General features: G+C 41.3%; 1 long non-coding RNA gene across 1 annotated transcript; it reads left to right on the top strand.

Annotated features, from left to right (window-relative positions):
* Positions 1 to 466: 466 nt before the first annotated feature.
* On the top strand, positions 467 to 20,459 carry LOC309526079. Its single transcript, XR_014216639.1, has 3 exons — positions 467 to 553; positions 11,937 to 12,058; positions 18,392 to 20,459. It is a non-coding gene; the product is annotated as an uncharacterized lncRNA (long non-coding RNA).
* Positions 20,460 to 20,964: the final 505 nt, after the last annotated feature.

Here is a 20,964-nt window from a genome sequence, read left to right as displayed (position 1 = left end):
CAGCACACATCATGTGATTTCCAGTTTCCAAGGCAACAACTGTGATGCTAAGTACACACTGCCCTATGCCAAAACAAGAGACTTGGGGGATTGAGGGTAGCTTTTGTAAAATAAAAAAATAAATGTACAGACCTTATGTAGTATCATCATACATTTATAGAGACTGATCTTTTCATTGCCTCCTTATTTGCAGCTGAACACAACACAGGCAGTTGCCAATAGATCTAAGCCTCTGCAGCTGTAGTAGCAAGATATTCATTAGCTGTATGGTGTGACAAAAAGAGAGTCCTGATAAATTATATCAGAACAGTATTATCTGAAACAAAGGCAGACAGCCTGTAACCTTGAGCTACTCATTTCTAATCCTTGCACATTCACAAGCATCAGTTGCTCAGTAAAGTTAAACAAGCAGCTCTCAAAGTCTGAGCTGTCCCCTCCCCCTCTCCCCTCACAGTTGCCAGGAAGACTTGCACAAAGTCCTTCCTGACCCCTTTCCCACAGTCTCTTTCGACTGGGGCAAGAGGCAACGTGCAAACTCAGCCCCTCTGGAATGGTGAGTACAATGGAAATCGGGTGTTCCCTTGTGTTGGCTGCTGTGGGCAATTTAGTTCAATTGAGCCACCCTCTATATTTAACAGGCTTTTTGTTCCCTGAGAGACTCTAAGGGACCAATAAGCATGGTTCATGAGTCACTGGGCCTTCACTTTTTACTTTTAATAGCTTCTTTCAAGAATAGCTGCAAGAGCAGATCATATTCTTCCCGTTTCTCATCCCAATAATATGAATTGACTTAAGCTGCAGCGGCAAATGGAATGACTTGTGTTACTGTGCTGATGAAATGTCACCCACACCTCTCTTTCAAATTATCCATAAAAAGCCACTCAAGGGACAGGAGGACACCCAGTCCCTCTCTATAACCATCAAGTGCCCCAGTACCCCTTGGATGGTACAGTTGTGTCCATGACAAGCAGATATTAGGAAGCTGTGGGATAGCTCAATCCAGTGCTTTTTTTCTGGGGGGGACGTATGCATACCGCTAAACATTTTGTGAATCTAAGTTTGGCCTAATTGAGAGGCAGTATTTCAATATGAGTAGGAAAATGAGAGTACCCCTAAACATTTTTTTAAAAGAAAAAAAGCACTGGCTCAATCAGTAGAGCATGAGACTCTTAATTTTAAGCTCATGGGTTCAAGCCCCTCCCTGAGTAAAAATAAAATACAAACCTGCATTGCAGGGGGTTGGACTCAATTACCTGTGTGGTCCCTTCCAACTCTACAGTTCTATGAGTCTATGATTCTAAGGAAAGAAGCCAGGCTCAGGTCCTAGAAGCTACGTTCTCAGCAGAGCATCTCATAGGCTGAGCTACTAGGTGCAGCTGAAAAGTTATTTTGAAGAGTTATGTTCCTGACACTAGAAGGCATCCTTGTCACAGCAATCATATCAATTTGCAGATGAGAGAGTTGCTCCTTCTGGATGTGTGAGTTCTTTAATTATCTGTTTTCATATCTTCCCTGGAATACAGGATGTGCTTGTGCATACAGATTCCATGTGTGCAAAGTTCTCTTCCGATGTGGTGTGTGTGGCTGGTTGCGGCTTACAAAAACTCGGTCCAAGCCGTACCTTCATCTTGCAAACGGAATGGGACTTACAGCAATGTTGATAAATTTTTAAGGTGGAAAATGAAACTGTCTTCAAAGAGAAGATTGAGAAAGCTTAGCTGTCACAAAAAAAATCACCTTGGTGACTGTTACCTTAAAGGTGACTTAGCCCCTAGAGTTATTTTGGTTTTAGGAGAAGTACTGAAATTGGGTCACCTTCAGCATGCAGTGCAAGTCTACAGTTCCAAGGCACAAAAAGGTGCTATTCAAATGGATTCTGCCAAACCAAAATAATTCTAAAATATTCACAGAAGGACAAAGAAGCAGTGGAAATATTGTATCACTAATTTTGCCAAGTGTTTTATTCCAGGGGTTTATAACTGTTAGAATACAGCATGAGGAGCAAGAAAAACCTTGCTTTTGGAAAGAGTGTATGTAGCTTCCTAGGTTCCTTGTTAGAAGGATGCTCATACATATTATCTTTCTGTCTTAACAGTCCACTTCCACAAACACACTGTAGTGGTGATTAAGGTGGCTGTGCACTTATTGTTGATCTTCAGGAACACAACCATCAGAGAGATTTGTCTCTGTAAATAAAGATAATGTACTACCCCTGGACTGGCAGAAAAGATTCCAGACACAGTAAAAATATGTTTTAAATGTCCCAGGAAGTGGTGAAGAGTCTCAGATCTACAGTGGTACCTCTGGTTACGTAATTAATTCGTTCCAGAGGTCTGTTCTTAACCTGAAACTGTTCTAAACCTGAAGCACCACTTCAGCTAATGGGGCCTCCTGCTGCCGCCGCGCCGCCACCACGCGATTTCTGTTCTCATCCTGAAGCAAAGTTCTTAAGCCGAGGTACTATTTCTGGGTTAGCGGAGTCTGTAACCTGAAGTGTATGTAACCTGAGGTACCACTGTATTAGTAAAGTGTCTCCAGAACAACCACATTCTTTTGTGATTCCAGATTCCAATTCAGAGAGGAGGGGGCCCGAGCAAGGCTAGAAGGGGTGTGTGTGTGTGGAGCTGATAAAACAAGAGAAGGTGGAAGTAATAACATATGAAGTTTCTGATGAATCTAGTTCAGTATCCTGTTCTCACAGTGGCCTGGGGAGAAATGTTTCAATTTTTGAAGCTACAAAATCTGCCTCCCAAAGTCTAAATTGCTCACAAGGTTTCAGGAGGCCTTTCATGCAGTTTGTAGTAACTCAAAGGAAGCGTGATTCAGCTTGGAGAAGTCTTTAATCTGTCTAAATATGCTCATTTCAGGGTTTGTTTGATTACACTACAAACCCCTGCCTTTGTGATAACATTTCACGGCATTCCAAACCTCCCACCTATTAACCATTTTTGTCCTAAAGGAGAACAAAAGTGTGTGCCAATTCAGAGTAAAGGAAAGTACTGGTCCAAGAAACATTGCTGTCACTCTTCATGACTTAGCTAAATCAGATTGGCTATGAAGCATCACGACATGGTCACATTGACTATATCATGGGTAGGCAAACTAAGGTCCGGGGCCGAATCCGGCCCAATCGCCTTCTAAATCCTGCCTACAGACGGTCCAGGAATCAGTGTGTTTTTACTTGAGTAGAATGTGTCCTTTTATTTAAAATGCGTCTATGGGCTATTTGTGGGGCATAGGAATTAGTTTATTCCCCCCCCAAAAAATATAGTCCAGCCCCCCCCAAGGTCTGAGGGACAGTGGACTGGCTCCCTACTGAAAATGTTTGCTGACTCCTGGACTATATGATACCTGGCTGGCAGGCATTATCCTTCTGATAATTAGTGGAGAACCTTAAATTAGTGCAGAATGGGGTTGTCAAACGGTTGATAGGTTTGAGGCAACCCGATAATAAAACACCAAATCTGCTACAGATACAGTGGCTGCCTATATACATCTGAACCCAATTCAAAGTGCTGGTATTGGCCTGTAAAGCTCTTTATGGTTCAGGATCCCAGTATCTTCTGGACCTTATCTCTACCTTTAGATTTTCATCCATGGCCTTCCTCTGAGGGAAGCTCTGTATGTGTTGGCAATGGGGTGAGCCGTCTGTCGGAAGTTCTTCCCAGGGAGGCCTGCTTGACACATTCACTGGCATCTATTTGGTGACTAACCCTTTCCCCCAGGCTTTTGGTGGACTGAGTTAATGACAAAGCTTTCTGTAAAGGTTTTTTTGGGGGGTGGGATGGGTAGGGTTTGTTTTGTGTATATCTATCAATAGCTATATATATATGAATTGTATGTTCTGTGTATGAATTGTTAATAGTGTGTTGTATTTATTCTTGTTTTTAAATGTGTTGTAACTTGCTTGGGAATCTTTGGGTAAGAAGTCTAAGAATAATAATAACAACTTCCTGCTCATCTAGTCCCTAATACAAGAAATTAGCATCATAGGGCAATTGAATTATAGCTCTAGGAAGCAACTAAGTGAATTTTGGGTAGAGAGATTCCCCAACTATAAATCACCCCTCCCACCCAATTCCTTGGGCTCTCCCAAACAGTAAATTTCAAGTTTGTTGTTGTTGTTTAGTCATTTAGTCGTGTCCGACTCTTCGTGACCCCATGGACCAGAGCACGCCAGGCACTTCTGTCTTAGAACTTCAAGTTAGAATCAGTCAAACACTGTTTCAGGAAATCTCTATTGCTTACCCTATTTTATCATGCTCCATCAAAACTACAATTTAGGCTGCAGTCCTATCCCTACTTATCTGAACTTAACAGGATTTACTTCCGAGTTGACCTGGTTAGGGTTGTGCTGTTCATTATGAAGTTGAAGAGCTTCATGGGACTGCAGTATTGAAATACAAAACTGCAATGTCTACACAAGATTGGTTTAGATGGTCTAGGGTGACACTATGTGGTTAATTCAAGCACTGAAATAGCAACAGCATATACAGGTTTCAAAGATAAATGTTTTCTTTTCAAGCTGTTAGAACAAACCTTAGTTTTAAATGAATCAATCCTTCTTACAAAGCACATCATTTGTTTCATGTCCATTTTTTAAAGAGGCTGTTACCACCGTGACTTAAATTTGTTCTCATCCTAAACATGTGCAGTACCCCTAGACTTGGAATGCACACTGGGAAGGTTTCTATGCATAAAATGGGGAGGTGCTTGAAATATGGATGCAAAGTAAACATCTGAGGTTCTGTTTGTTGTCTGAAAGAGTCTTAACAGATCACTGCACATTTACCAAACTAGTAAAGAGTGATCTGTTAATAAGAACTTAGAATAAGAAACAAAACCAAACAAAAACCCTTTTGTTAAATTTAAAGATAATTCAACCCAGAGAGACACAATTAAAATGCACAGATCAACTGTATAGTGTTCCCTCTCACAGTGGAGTAGCGAGAACACCTATAACTTTCTACAAGGTAAAGATACATGCAGATGTGTGATCAATGTGCAGGATCTGCCCTCTGGTCTCAATCCAAAAAGAAACACTGCATACTCATTTCTTCTGATGACTGATCAGAGCCTAAAGATGACAACTATGATTATCTTATTATTTATACCAGGCATCCCCAAACTCGGTCCTCCAGCTGTTTTGGGACTACAATTCCCACCATCCCTGACCGCTGGTCGTGTTAACTAGGGATGATGGGAGTTGTAGTCTCAAAACATCTGGAGGGCCGAGTTTGGGGATGCCAGATTTATACACACCACCAAGCAAGGAGACCTATTGGCCTTGGGTGGAGTGCACTGAGTTGTGCTAAGGATTTATTTATTTTTAATGGTGAGTGTATGCCAACAACTATCTGTGGCTCTCTATCTAAATAACTTCCTACACAATAAAGCCACTATAAATACCTGAAATGAACATGACTTTGGTGTGAATAACAGTGCTGGTCTTTAAGTGAGTTCTTTTTTAATAAAAAGGTTTTTTGGTTTTTTAATTTATTTGAAATCATCCAACACAGGAAGGGAAAGTCTCTACATGTCAATTGCCTTACAAGAAAAGCTCTTATGCTGCTTTCTGGACTTACTAAATCTTAGATCTAGCAGATTGGTGGCTGTTCTCAAAGAGGGTGGTCTTTGCTGGACTAGATCTCTGTGTGAGTTGTCTGCCAGATGGTGGGAACTGTCAGCTTTGACACCGCCCAATCGTATTTCAAAAGGTGTGTGTCGCTGAATTGAGCCATGGGGATGGAGTGTCACGCTTCTATGGGTAAAGGGCTTTGAATTCAAGTAAGAATAGCAGGGATCCTGTTCTTCATAGTGCTGAGAGCCCCCTCAAAAATACCATCCCACTTTTGCCACTTCATTTTCACAGCCTTCTTCATGGACTGCAAAAATAGGTCTGGATTTTTGGAAATATTCTCTTGGTGCAAGAGAAATTAAACAAGAATCAGGGAGCCTGATCGTAAGTGGTGGCAGAACCAACTTTGAAAATAGATCATTTCTTTTAACTAGCAGCTCTTATAACACTTGCAGTGATAGAAATTTCATCAATGGCCTAAAGGACTGTCATTTTCCTTAGTTTCATCTTTCCTCATTTTGCCTCTTGAGATGGATAGGAATGTTGGAGAATTCTGACCCAAGCAGGACTAGAAATTGCCAATATTCACTTGTTCATCCCTTGTCTGGAACAGAAATTAATCCAGTACAACTGTCGTTGTATTCAGTCCTCAAATGATATATAACAATACATAATTGATGAACCCCTGCCCCCAAATTTACATTGTGTTTTCTCTGCATTGAAATGGTGTAGAATAATGTAATGATAATATAATTATGTAATTAATTACATAAAACGTCGCCATAGCAGATACCATGGCAAATAATGCTGCTTTTGTTGGAAGCAGAATGGAGGCAGCACCATATGTCACGAACACAGGGCGGATAGGAAACTGATGCCTTCTTACATCTCTAGACAGGTATTATGAAGTGGTGTGGGGTTTCAGATGAATCTTAGATGTTCCTCTTCTGTTCAAACACTTTTATTCTGTTCAGCTTGTTTTCCTTAATCTTCGTTTCTTTTTTATAGTCTGATTTCAGTTGTAATGTGCATGGTCCTTTGCTGTGAATTCACCACTATGGACTTTTGTCTATCTTGCATCTTATTATGTTATTACTGTGGATTCAACTAACTGGTCCAGTTAGCACAGGCATAGGCAAACTCAGCCCTCCAGATGCTTTGGGACCACAACTCCCATCATCCCTAGCTAACAGGACCAGTGGTCAGGGATGATGGGAGTTGTAGCCCCAAAACATCCGGAGGGCCAAGTTTGCCTGTGCCTGAGCTAGCAGAAGCTTGTGCTCGTAAGAACTAATAATAATAATAATTTATTATTTGTACCCCGCCCATCTGGCTGGGTTTCCCCAGCCACTCTGGGCGGCTTCCATTGAAACAAAAAAACACTAAAATATCATACATTAAAAACTTCCCTGAACAAGGCTGCCTTAAGATGTCTTCTGAATGTTAGGTAGTTGTTTATCGTTTTGACATCTGATGGGAGGGCGTTCCACAGGGCGGGCACCACTACCGAAAAGGCCCTCTGCCTGGTTCCCTGTAGCTTTGCTTCTCGCAATGAGGGAACTTCTGCCAATGCAAGAGTTTTCCACCCTCTCCTTCCCTGTGTGCCCCCCTTCCTTAAATTAACTGTGAGGGATTTAGAAGAATCCCCAGAATAGCCCACAGGGGAGGAGAGATCATTCCACCACACAAAGAGAAATGTTTGCGCTAATGGAGTGAGCTCCTTAGCACCAGGTTCCTCCCATGATTTGCCCTTTAGTCACAAAAACTGGTCTCCAGTCTGTAACCACTATCTCTCACAAATTTTATACAGATGTGAACGGTTAACTGCTGTTCTTCACATTTTGCATCTCTCAAACTATCATTTCAGGTACAAAAATGGATCTTAATGTTAAACCCTTCTTTCAGTGTTGGTGCATATTTCCTACTTTTGGGATAACTTCTTTTGATAACCTCCTGCAAGTGTTTTAAGTGGTCGCTGCTTCACATCCACATCTAAATATGAATTTCCAAGGGGCTCTTAACTATGGCTTGTGCTAGGAACAATAAAAAAGCATGCAACAGCAGTCATATTTCAGCACCATAAGCTGGAAGAGCACTTCCGGAAAGCAGATTCCCCCCCCCCCAAACATTCCTTGAGAGAGCTCTTAAGGACTGAGCCGATTCCAAAATGAAGTGAGGGGAGATGATCCAGCACTAATATTAAGGCTAGTGGAATGCTTGATCTCTCTCATTCCACTCAGTGTAACTACCTCCCTGGCAGTGTCTCCCCTCTGTGTGCTTGTGCAAGAAGATTTCCCCCCACAAAAATAAAAAATAAAACCCATTCCTGTTACCACTATAGGCCCATTTTGGTGGGCAGAAAAATTGCATGCAGGCCACCCACTTCATTCAGGTATATTATGATTAACCAAATGTTGGAGCAAATGTGCAGCATGAAGGTATTATGGGGTACAGGTAGGCATGTCATTCTCTGTAATACGTCTGATCTGGATCACTGATTCTCAATGGTGTTTAAAGGCTTATGTACTTGAGCCACAGAAGCGATTCATTAGCCATGCTTCATGATTGCTGCTACAGAATAAATAAAACACAAGCATTAACAAGAATACAAAGTCAGGTGCAAACTCTCAATGAAGCCTCGAGAGCCCAGTAGGCAGGAGATGAAGTGGCTGGATGAGGGGAGTTGTGCAGTGGGTGGAAGAAAGGTCCAGCATTTCCCCTCCCACTCCTTCTCCACAGCAGATTGCCTGTTGCCAAGGATGACTGAAGAGAAGAGGTTATGTTACATGCTGTAGTGGTGTCACATGTAGTTTGACCCTCTCATAGCTTCCAGTACCATTTTTCTTATCTTTTTGTTGAGTAGCTTTTTAAGTGGCATTTCTTAAGTGTGCTGTGTGTGTAATACTGATGTGTACCTCTTGGAATTTGCAGAAGAGGCACCGTGCTTTAATTGGAAGTGTGCGGAGACCATGAGAAGTGATGTAAAAGCAGTGCTTCCCTTGGTGAAAAAAGTAGCCTTGCACAGGGCCTGAGCTGGGGTGGCCAAATTCCACCAGTCACTATTTTGATTGCCTGGAAATTTGCATACTGCATCTTTGTGGACTGAAGCTGGCAATCTTTGGTGATGTTTTTCAACACTGGGAACAGAATAAGCAAATGGAATCTGTTTCTCAGCTGTAGCAGGAAAACTATTTCATTGTAATTTTCAACTGGAAATAGCTTGAGGAAAGTCAGTTTTCAAAATGGTTTATAAAGGGATGCATGTAACTGTTTTCAAAGAAGATGATTTCCAGTTATACAGATTAACCTAAATGGGAACATAATTCTCTCTTTTTTAAAAATTTAAGCAAGAATGAAACACCAAACATACATGTAGGCTAGTATTTTGTAACTCAGAATTAATTGTCAGTGATAAGTATTGCATTGTCAAATAATGAATGCTCTTGGTATTTCCTTAGTGAAGCCTTGGAAATGAAAAAGAAAAAGTTAAAATTATCACTGCAGAAGGACTGCATTTCAGTTTTGCTACCAAATCAAAGACAACTCTTTGAGATTTCCAATAAGGATTACTGGGAATGTGGGCACATGTATCTATATTCTTTAAATATGCTCCACACACATATGGATCATTCTTCTGAACCCTGTATAAGCACTAAAAAGAGTACTGTCCCTTTTTTGTTTCTGCCTGCATTATCTACAGTATTTGGCTTTATCAGACAAACTTACTTGGTGATCAGCGGCTTAACAAAAGGAGTTTGTTGCTTCAGCCTCCCACACACATCAGTTTGCAAAAGGGACATAAATGTGTTCCAGCAGCCAGATACAATTTAATATGTTGCATTTTGGCAGGAGAGAAAGAGGGGTTTTAGTTGGACTAGGATAAATGCAGCTGATAGAATCAGATAGGGCTGCAAATAAGGCTCTGGGTATCTGATACAAGATTAGCAATTGCAGTGTCTACTTTAGAAGTTGATTTGCTTCCAATATGCTTTGTTTGAAGACCTGCAAATCAGCCATGGGGAATGTTTTCTGGCCAGTGAGACAGATTTTAATCTACTCAATCATGGTGGGCCAAATTTGACAGGTAGGAAGGACCTGTCAATCATCTCTTGTCATAGTGATGTCAGGTGATGCCGCACTTTGAGGCCTTGGTTATTGGGACTTCAAAACACAGCACAGGACTGCTTTCAAAGGGCTTTCAAAGCAGGTTTAAAGAGCAGTGCGGGGTGGTTTACAAGAGGTTTTAAAGCAGCCTCACACTGCTCTTTGAAAGTCATTTGCAAGCAGCTCCATACTGCTGCTTAAACCTCAGCAAACTGGAGTTTAATGGGCCCAAACTCAAGTGTCTTATGCACAGAAACTTACTGATTCTGTTGATGTTTACATCAGTCATGAGGTGGGGTGTCTTATAGTGGCCATTAATTCCTGAGATCAAACATTGGTTGGTGGTAATATTGCCCAGATCCTAAGCTTCAGGAAAAGTTCATTGAAATGCTGTCCAGGGTTTCCGAAACTACATCTGATGGTGGTCCCTAAAGCCTTTTTGTGAGCTTCAGCAACATTGGACACCCCCTACCCCATCAGTCTTTATGTCACCTTCCCAAAGGTGGATGAGGTGCTGGGCTTTAGGAAGGAGGAAAGTGTTAGGATATTTCCGTTCCACCTTAAAAGGGAGCAGGCTTTGTGAGTCACAGAGTCTGCACATTTCCTGTTCACAGGATATTTATGTTTTCTGTTGCTTTCATTCGCTCTCTGTGTCGTAGACACTGATGCAGGCAGTCATGTTTTTCTTTGTTCTGACCAACGCTGAATAAACTTGTAAATAATGCTCTCCTGCGTGCAACTTCTGCTGTGAATTATCTGCTGATACGAGTGTGCATGAGCTCCAGAACGTGGCAAGCTATTTTCTGGAAACTTGTGTCGCTAATTGCTGATACTGCGTGTCTACAGGAGATCGATGGACGTCCGGCAGACGGCTTGGGGCCATGATGGACTTTATCTCCCTGGCAGTATCCCAACAGAAAGAGGGCTCTAGGACCCTGTCAGAACCTCATGCCTCCTTCCCAAAGGCCAGTGCTTCACTTACCCAGCTTTGGGAAGGTGGCACGAGGGCTGTGGTATGTGTGTCAAATTTATGCCTCGCCTTCCCCCCTCTGGAGGGTTCAGTGTCAAAGTACTATTGCAGTCCACTTGGTGTGCTTGGTATGAAAAGTTGGGCCTCCCTGCTGTGTAACAAAAAAAAAATTAGCATGATGGTGTTTACACTAGTTACCATTGCATGAATGGTCATAGAGTTGGCTGATGCTTACATTGGCCTTCCTGCCACAGCCCCAAGTACCAGACTGATTTTTGCCATTGTTTTATATCCAATTGTGTGCTTACAAATTGTTAAGACTTCATATATCTATGGCTGTAGATGATCCAAAATCCACTCAAAGAACTTCCATATGTAGGGTTATTTTTGCCAGAACCACCCAATTTCGAAAGTAATCATGAAAAACAAACTGGATTGACCAAAACATATCTTAGGAACACAGGTTGTGGACTTGCATGGAGGAATTCATTTCTAAGAAAGTGATTACTTAAAAATAAAAAGAGTAGCTGTATGCAACTGGACAAGTGGAGCTATAGTCATGGCAGATGGGCAGCAAGAAACTAGGCAAGCCAGCAAGAGCTCTGAGCATGCACAAAATGTAGTGATACAAATGCTTATTGGCAGAATATTGATGCTTTTACTTCCAAGTTTTTAGAAAAGGCAAAGGAAGTTGCACATGATGAATGAAATCAGCATAAAAGGATTTCTCTCAAGCATTCCATGGGTGGGATAGGTGCTGTCGTCACATGCAAAATGTACCATGCAAAACAGCTGTCAGTTGTTAAAGAAGGGGATAATTAAATGCCACCTATCGTTTTAGATGTGTATGCTGAGAAGAAAAGCAACTTGAAAACTAAAATGTCAAGATTTTGTCAGTGTGTGGAAAGGGGGAAAATGAAATTGGTACATGTAACTTTGCTTTTACAAGTGGATGAACAGGCTGGCAGATGTCCAGAAATCTGAAAAGATGCTGAAAATGAAGCATGTTTAGTTTATAATGAGCTGTCAAACTGTTTCCTATTGTGCTAATTCACTCTTCCTGTCAGATTAACTACTGAATGATGAATTTTTAAATTAGTAAGTAACACATCCTGCTAATACCTATGCAAAAGGTATTTTAAAATCAAGTTGGATTTAACGCTTCCCAGCTATACCACCATTTGATTCCTTGCTCTCAGAATACTAAAGAGTGGTGGGACTTTTGTGGCAGAGAGTGGGGAAAATTACAGGATCCTCATTTACTATGGGATCTCTGGTTACCAGGTGCTCCACTTGCCAGCTGACCAGAGGCTTGTTTGCTCCTAGAACTGGAGAACAAGGAGGCTTGTTTTACACCCAGAACTCAAACATGAAGAAGGACCTCCGATGATGATTGCAGGATCCAGGTCAGTTCAGACTGGGAGAAGCGGTCGGTCCTTGAGGTATCGTGGTCCTAAACTGTTAAAGGCTTTATAAGTCAAAAACAGCACTTTGAATTGGGTCGAGAAACTAATTGGCAGCAAGTGCAGTTGGACCAGAATTGATGTAATATACACAAACCGTCTTGCCCTGGTGAGCAACCTGGCCACCAAAGTCTGCACCAGCTAAAGTTTCTGAACTGTCTTCAGAGGCAGCCCTATGTATAATGTGTTGCAGTAATCTAACCTAGAGGTTACCAGAGTAGACGACAGAAGTTAGGCTATCCCTGCTTAGGTAGGCATGCAGCAAGGCCACCAGCCGAAGCTGATGGAAGACACTTCATGCCACTGAGGCCACCTGAAACTGAAGTGACAGCAAAAGATTCAGAAGTGCCCCCAAGCTCATTCCTTCAGAGGGAATGTAACCCCATCAAGAGCAGGCGATTTCCCACCCATCAGGTCACTAACAGTGCCTCAGTCTTATCTGGATTGAGTTTCAGTTTGTTGGCTCTCATCCAGTACATTACCGAAGCAAGACAAGGGTCCAGCACATCCACTGCCTTGCCTGCAGATGTCAAGAAGCAGAGCTGTGTGTCATCAGCATATTGTTGACAATGCACTCCAAAGCTCCAGAAAACCCCATTCAGTGGTTTCATGTAGATGTTAAACAACATGAGGGATAAAATTGAACCCCAGGCACCCTCCCATTGAAGGCTTCATGGGGCTGAGAAGTACTTCCCAAGCATCACCCTCTGCCACATGGATTGGACAGGTGACATGTTGGGATAGCTCCATGATGGCAGCCATAAAGTCCTGCGCCACTCCAGAGCCAATTGCTTTGGCATAGATGTTGAAGTCCCTCAGAACCAGCAGACTGTGAGTCCTCAACATTGCCTCTGAGACCAGCTCTGTCAGCTCAAACAGGGAGTCTGGTGGGCAGCAAGGCATGTAGTAAACCAGCAGAATGCTGGTTCAATGCCAGGAACACACACTCTAGATCCCCTGCCCTGGCATACTGGACTGAGAACCCAGGAGAGAGAGATGCTCTCTATAGACAACAGCAGCTTCCCCTCTCCAATGTTTAAGTCTGCCTGATGCTGCACCAAACATTCAGGTGGGCACAGCTGGGTGAGATCAACTCTACCCTCACCCACCCAGGTCTCAGTAATACAGTCATACCTTGGGTTGAATGTTCTTCAGGTTGAGCACTTTCGGGTTGCGCTCTACAGCAACCTGGAAGTAACGGAGTGCATTACTTCTGGGTTTCGCCGCTCACGCATGGGCAGACGCTCAAAATGACACCATGTGCATGCGCGGGAGTGGCAAAACTCAACCTGTGCATGCGCAGATGCGCCGTTGCATCTTATGTTCTATTCAGGATGCGAACGGGGCTCTGGAATGGATCCCATTCCCATCCCGAGGTACCACTGTACAGACTAGATTGGCCTCATTCATAATCAAATAATGAATGAGGGAGGTCTTGGAGCGACCTGGCATTCAGCAACAGCAGCTGCAGACCTGAGCACTGACTGATAGGACAGCTGCAATTCACCAGGTGAATGGTGAGGCTGGCATACAGCACAGTCACTGCCTGCCTGTGCCATGTGCCCCTCACCCGGCCTGCCACACTCACCACATCATACCTCCTCTTGCCCAGAACCACTACGAATGGGGTCGGCCCTGCTCTCCCCAGCTCCTCTCTTCTCATCTTACATTCCCATTAAAACAAAAAACCCAAAATTTAAAAACAACCAAGTTAAAAGCAGTTTAAAACAATCTAAAACATTTTAAACAATTAGGGCAATAACAGAGCCTCACAACAAAACCCCCTAAACAATACCCCAACCCAAATTATTGCCTATCAATTGCAATATCTAATCCGTGTCAAGCTGCACATCTGATTTACACCAGTTCTCTTTTCCCCCTTTAAAGGGGGTTTAAAATGTAATATTTTTATTATTACTAACACAATTATCCTCAGTGCCACACTGTAAGCCTTCTCTTACAGCTATTCAAAATCTCAAAATGCAATTGCATTCTGAAAATTCCATGTACACAGCTGCAGAATGCATTGACAACAGTGCAAGTAGATAAATAGGTACCACTCCGGCGGGAAGGTAAACAACATTTCCGTGCACTGCTCTGGTTCGCCAGAAGCGGCTTAGTCATGCTGGCCACACGACCCGGAAAAACTGCGGACAAATGCCAGCTCCCTCTGCCTGTAAAGCGGGATGAGTGCCGCAACCCCAGAGTCGTCTGCGACTGGACATAACTGTCAGGGGTCCTTCAACTTTACCTTTTTTTAGAGAAACATAAACCTACCTCTCTGCTGAGACATTGTCCCTGTTTGAGCTTCTTGCCACAAATTTTCTTACAGAGGAAGGAGCTGCAATTGCACACTTCACACAACCCGAGAGTCCCTTTCCCTTTCAACTGCTCCCCACTTAATTGCTGGTTGGTGGGAGGGAACTCAGCAGGATTATGAAATTGAGCTGTGGTCAGCATCTGGCCCATACGCTGGGGGTTCCCAACTCCTGATCCAGAAGGATGATTAAATCCATCACAGCTTCTTCCCTTCCTCTCTAACACCCACTGCTCTGAGTATGGAGTCTCCTATTGACAGACACATACCAGAGCACCCAGTAGAAGACCTTCAGTTTTGCAAGCAGCAGGTCCCAGGCGGGTTCATCCCCCAGCAATTCCAGGCAGAGGTGGGAGAGACGGCTGGTCTGAAATCCTGGAGAGCTGCTGTCCATCACCACTGAATTAGATAGACTGCTGTTCTGACTTTATATAAGGTTGCTTCCTAAGTTCCTACACACAACCATGCTAGGAGTTGGGTTCATGCAAAAACTATGTGCCTGCAAGTTATACACTGGATTGTGTTCTACACCTAGAAATTTATTCATTGATTTACAGGAAAACAAAAAGTAGCAAATTTGTCTCAAGCATAATCCTTAACGGCAACTTCCTGTATAGCAATTCTCTTACTTCATGTGAAATAGCCACCTCTAGAAATCTGACTTGATCAAAAATGGTTTTCTGTCCTACTTTAAAAACACTGTTATATTGTAAACATTTTGCAAACTTTTATACATGAGCTTAAAATGTATAAAACTTGTGAGTTTAATTTTAAGAAACAAAAATAACTTTCCAGTTTAAAATTTAAATTCTAAACACAATATATAAAAATCAGTGGGAATTACATCAGTGGCCCTGACCCAGAAAGCCCTTGTACACATAAGTATGGCACACACACAACTAACGGGGCATTACAGAGGCAACCCCCCCCCAAAAAAAAAAACCAAAAAAGGAAAAGAAACTCTGAAACCATTTTGGGTTAGAAAAAGGCACAACTTTATTTGATGGGCTTGCAACACTCCAAATCAACCAGTGCGAGAATTAGGAACATCTCATCTTGACATCTTATTGACAGACATACTTGAACAACAGTAATCCGAAGGCCGGAAGATCCAGAGAATGCAAACCAACAGTTTAACTTCTTGACATTCTTCTTCTCTGTAGGCAATTACGTGGTTAGAGCTTGGGAAAAATAGGTAAAATTATTAGTTTTCATTTGGGCTAAAACTCACAAGCTACAGTGTAACACATTATTACTGAATGTACTTGAGCCCACTGAAACCAATGATCTAGACTGGCCATCTCATTGTACCTGTATTAGGAATGCTTTCCTTAAATCAATCTTTCCCAATCGTGAGTCTAGATATTGTGGGGGAAAGAACCATCTCTGACCAGTGGTCATATTGGCTATGGGTGAGGGGGATTGTAGTCCAACAACATCTGAAAACACAAGGTGGGGGAAGACTGTCTTAAGGGCAAAATATCAGTATTAGGATTGCTGTGATAATCTGCTAGACTTAGTAATTGGTAGCTGGATGTGCAGACTCTTGCACAAAATAGTTGAAGAGGAGGAACATACTATATGTGCCCCTTTGTGCAGATGTCTGTCAGCATTGCATTAATGGGACATGAATTACAACGCACAGTCAAATGCCCATTAATTTCACAAGTACTGCAACAAGTGGTATGTAATGTAACTCTGCAGGAGCGGAGCTGGATTAGGATGTATATAGACATGAAGAAGCAAACTAATGATTTTGAGCCTCTGTAGCTGTTACTTTCTAGGTCAGCCCTTCCTCAAATTATTAATGTATTCATGCATTAAGGCAAGGCAGCAAAAAATAAAAAGATAGAACTGTAACATAGCTTCCAATATTTCACATACATTTGCAGATATAAAATGCCAACATGCACGGGACATGTTCTGACCACTGTAACGCATAACAGTTTGCACACTGCTTTTTGACGTGGAGGTGGGTGGAGGAAAGAACCCTGCGTGTGCATAAATGATTTGTAAATACAGGGCTATTTGAGACACGCCACAGCATCTCCATAGATACCCAAAAGCACGTGTAGGCAAAGAAAACTCCACAGAAATATACAGACTCAAATCATGCATCCCTAAATTAGCACTGTTTGACCCCCTCCCCCAAAACCCCCTGTTACAGTGATACTATCCCAATGACCCAGTTTCAGATACATACTAGCACGCCTAATTACCTGTGTCAAAGGCCAGTGTCCAAATCCCAAGATCCTGTACTGTATACCTGCCCAAGCTGTGACAAACTGCAAAAAATAAAGGAATAGTATAATATACTTCATCAACATAAAACTTCCAGCCTAACAAAGGACCATCAGAATACACAAAATATAGGAAAAGAGAAACCTTGTAACAACCATGCCCAATCAGTGGAGGAGAGAAGCTTGCTGCAAAAGGTTGGTAAGGCAGGTAGTCCTTCCTCAAAGACAAGAACGGCTAGCAGCCTGATTGTCCTTGAATCATGACAAAATGCACCTTCCAGGCAGTCTAAACCCCATGTCAGGATGCATTGTGCCTGCCATGCCCAAACAACTGGAGACATCACACTGGCCAACAACTTCCTGCCATTAATCATGTGGCACAGAAACCCAAGTATGGCTCCATTAAACCAGTGTGGCCAAAAACTGCCATCAGAGCCTTTTAAAAATTATTTGTGGTGTAGTTATATTGCATTGTAGCAACTTCCCCTCAGGAGAGGGTGTAACAGGCCTAACAGCATATATTTTCCTTCTTGTGAGCATTTATGGAACTGGGCTAATTCAGAATATTAGGTGTGTTTAAACTTATATAGCTGGACTTATATAGCTGGACTGAGCACTCAAGCCACATGAATTTCTGGTGAGGTGCAGTGATCTACTATTGCGAATCTAACTCAAATTGTCACTTTAACTTGTTACCAATTGCTTTTTTGAACCTGATATTTTGTATTTGGTGATTTAAATGAGATTAAATAAATTAAATTGATTGTTTAACAAAGTATTATCAAGTACAATAGTTAAACTATAAAATTTAAAAATACATCTATGTTGCACATTTTACCAAACAGCAGTATAAATTAAATGCAGGCACTCAAGGTTCACATTTAAGGGAATCAAATTGTTAAAGCTAATGGTAGAATTGATTCAATTTAATATTACTTGATGGTTCTCATAACAGTAGAGGGTAAGTTGCTACTGAAATGGTATATATACATTTTTATATGGGCATGTGGTAACTTATATGTCAAACCTTAAAATATGTTCTTCCATTGTCTCTCTAGGACAAGTTTTTAGGTCAAGCTGCTTATATTCTTCATGCTTTGAGAAAAAGCAAGAAAGCAAGAAGCAGGGGACCAAGTCACTTATAACCATTGCAGAAAATAGTAATAGCTGCATTAAATTATATCCCACATTGGTTCCATCATTTCCGTCCAGCATTAACATCCCTGGCCATTGCTGCTGCTTATTAACTGTGATACCCCATTCAGAAAGCCATTAGTATTTGCAAAGAATTACTTCAAAGGAATCTTCCTGACAGAGTAGTGCAACCGACCTCATACAAAACCATTGGCTTAGACTTCTTCATATGTAAGTTCAGTTGCTTTCACTCTATCAGCCCAAAATAAGATATGGGAAAATGACAACTCATACCACAGTTTTCTTTCTTTAAATGAGCCATTTTAAGTTGCCAGGTAGAAAATAGAGGGTCTCTGTTTGAGCTGCTTCTAACATTTTCACTCTGGCCAAATAGTGAAACTAAAGCCTCCATGCTCATGATACAGTGCTGACAAAGTGGCCCTTCAGTTCAGAGATTATTACTGTTTTTCATGAGTTTCTGAAACTATCTCTACTGATAGGGCTTGCTAAACATTAAAAAATAAAATGGAAAGGGAGGAGTCAGGGCTATGCACAAGCTCATTATGTACTTTAATGTTATTGCAGTGGGAACATGAAGGAATCAAAAAGCTTTTGCAACTCTGTTTAACTTGAGCATTGATGAAGGTAGCCTCCTCTGTTTTAATGATTAGAATGCACTTACCCTCTCCTGATTCTGTCAAGAAGGCTGCAGATATGGAACTATCCATGAAGGAGTAACTTGCATGCTCTCCGCAGTAATACTTGGTAAGTGGTAACCAGTTTCATCTTTCTTTTTTAGTAGAAAAAAACCCTCAAATGTTTTTGTATTGTCATGTGCCTCATCACTGCTTTTTTTTTTTTAAGCGGGAGGAAGAGGCAGCCTAAATAATGAAAAGTTGCAAGTGAATACAATAGCTCTAATCTTGTCATGCAGTGGCAAGAATTTTACTACTCAAAGGGGTACGTTTACCACATTCTGCTTTCCGATAGTTTGTTTTTTAAAAAATAAGGTGTAGTAAAATTCTTGCCTTTGCATAGAAATATGATACAAAAGGTGATTATAGAAAGTGAATTTATCACACATCTGGATCTGTTGTGTGGTACCCTCCTTACTATTTGGCAGGATACTGGTGATGGAGCTAAATTGGTCAGACATGCTTACCAACTACAGATGTGGTATAGTTGTCTCTATTGACACACACAAAATCTCAGGGAGAGGCTTATGACTTCCTAGCAAAGATCACTTCTTCTTTAAGGGGGCTAGCCTTCGACTTGGTGAACCACAACTGATCAGCAAGCAGCTCCCAAGAGAACATTGCCCCCAAATCCTTCAGTGCTCCAAAATATTTATAAGAATGTAAAGAAAAGCTTGCTGGATCCGGACTTTGTCCCATCTAGTCCTGCATCCTGCTATCACAATGGCCAACCAGTTGCCTATCAGAGACCAGTAAGCTCGACCTGAGCACAGAAGTGCTCCCTTCCAGAGGTTTCCAGCAGCTGATATTCAGAGGGATAATGCCTCCAACTGCAAAGACAGAGCATAGCTATCATTTATAAGTGTCTGGTATGAAGTGCATTGAAAAATACATGTGTTGTTTCAACTGACAGTGGAAATAAAGAAGGATGTTATATTCAGACTTTTATTGTTCATGCTGCTTTGTGAATTTATTACTTTTTTTTTCAATTTCCACTTGTGCTCCTGCCAGGAGATAGCTATTAGACAGTAAGCAGCAAGAGTAAAACGTTATCATTTTGTTTCAAACTATAAAATAATTTACATCACATAATTTTACTGTTGTGTGTTTTTTTTTTCATTTTTTTTGAAACCACAAACATTCCAGCATCACACTGTAGGAATAACAATAGAAAGCATAACCTTTTGCATAGTATTAAATGAACAGAGACAGTAAGTTCTTTATTTACAATTATTGTCTAGATTTAAAAAATTCATAAAAACAGATGAATAAACATATAGGAATAATAACCCCTAGTGGGATGAATTGCCAAATGTACTGCTGTATTTTTTTCCACAAATCTCATGCTTTTAGGTACAGTACGCAGAGAGCAAGCATTTTATGTATTGCAGTGAATTTCAACATACAGACCATTTTGGTTTTTTGATCCATTCTTCCCATCATAGAGAGGCCAAGCAATTAAGAAAGGGAACAAGGTGCAAAGCTTGTAGTTGAAAAGCTGTTATCAGCTCATCTGTTTTCTCCCCCCCCCCCAGTCTGTTTATCATATACATATATATATATATATAAAGAGAGAGCATGGTTTCTGTTGACAGAATCCAAAGTTTCCTATGCATCACAGTTAATATATATGTTATATTGTCTTTTTCTTTCTTTTTAAACTATATATGTACAGAATGAAATATTGGTTTCTTTTTAACAGTTTTTCAAGTCTCAAATAGTACCCTACTAGTTATTAAGAATCTGTATTACAATGCGCACACACAGAAAATGAAATGAAAATCAAAAAAGTATCTGATGAAAATCAAGCTTGAAATAAAAGGCAAATCATCAATATTAAGATGTTAGGGGGCAAAATATTCCAGTGCCAACAATTTTGTAGTTTCTTCAGCCCAGAGCTACATACTTTCCCCTGTAAATAGACTTTATTGTATTTCAAATATAGTATCCCAAGGAGATCATAGAACCTCAGTGTTACACAAAAGTTAGTTGCTGTTATTTACAATCCAGGGATAAACCCTGCCTAACTGTCAGTCAGTTTGATTTTAAGAATAAGCTGGTCAACTGGACTGTCATGCCAGCTTTGAGATTTAAGAAGCGGGTAACACTGTCTGTTGAGAAGAGGGTTGTGTAAGCCTGGGTAGGTTTGCTGTTCAGCCAGACGTTTGGATCAGAGTGAATTATGTAGAGCCAAAAGACATTAAAAGCTTCTTACAAAAGTCCAGAAGCTGGCAATTCAAGGTGGTTAGAACTTTACCTGGCAGAATAGTTCTGATATGCCCTCAAAACATTAGTCATCCGAAACTGTAGTTGGCCAGGAATCTCATCTTGTCTGAAGAGTTTCTAGCTTGCAATAGTTCTTCTGACTACAGTTGTTCCACCTTATTAGCCAACTTTAAAACAGCAGGCAATACAACAACATATAAAGTTTTCAAGCTAATTTAAAGAGCTTTCCCCCCAACT

The sequence above is a fragment of the Podarcis vaucheri genome (genome assembly GCF_965113315.1).
Source record: "Podarcis vaucheri genome assembly, chromosome: 2".
NCBI classification, from domain to species: Eukaryota; Metazoa; Chordata; class Lepidosauria; order Squamata; family Lacertidae; genus Podarcis; species Podarcis vaucheri.
The sequence above is the reverse complement of the archived record's forward strand: the minus strand, read 5'-3'. Positions and strand labels throughout refer to the sequence as shown.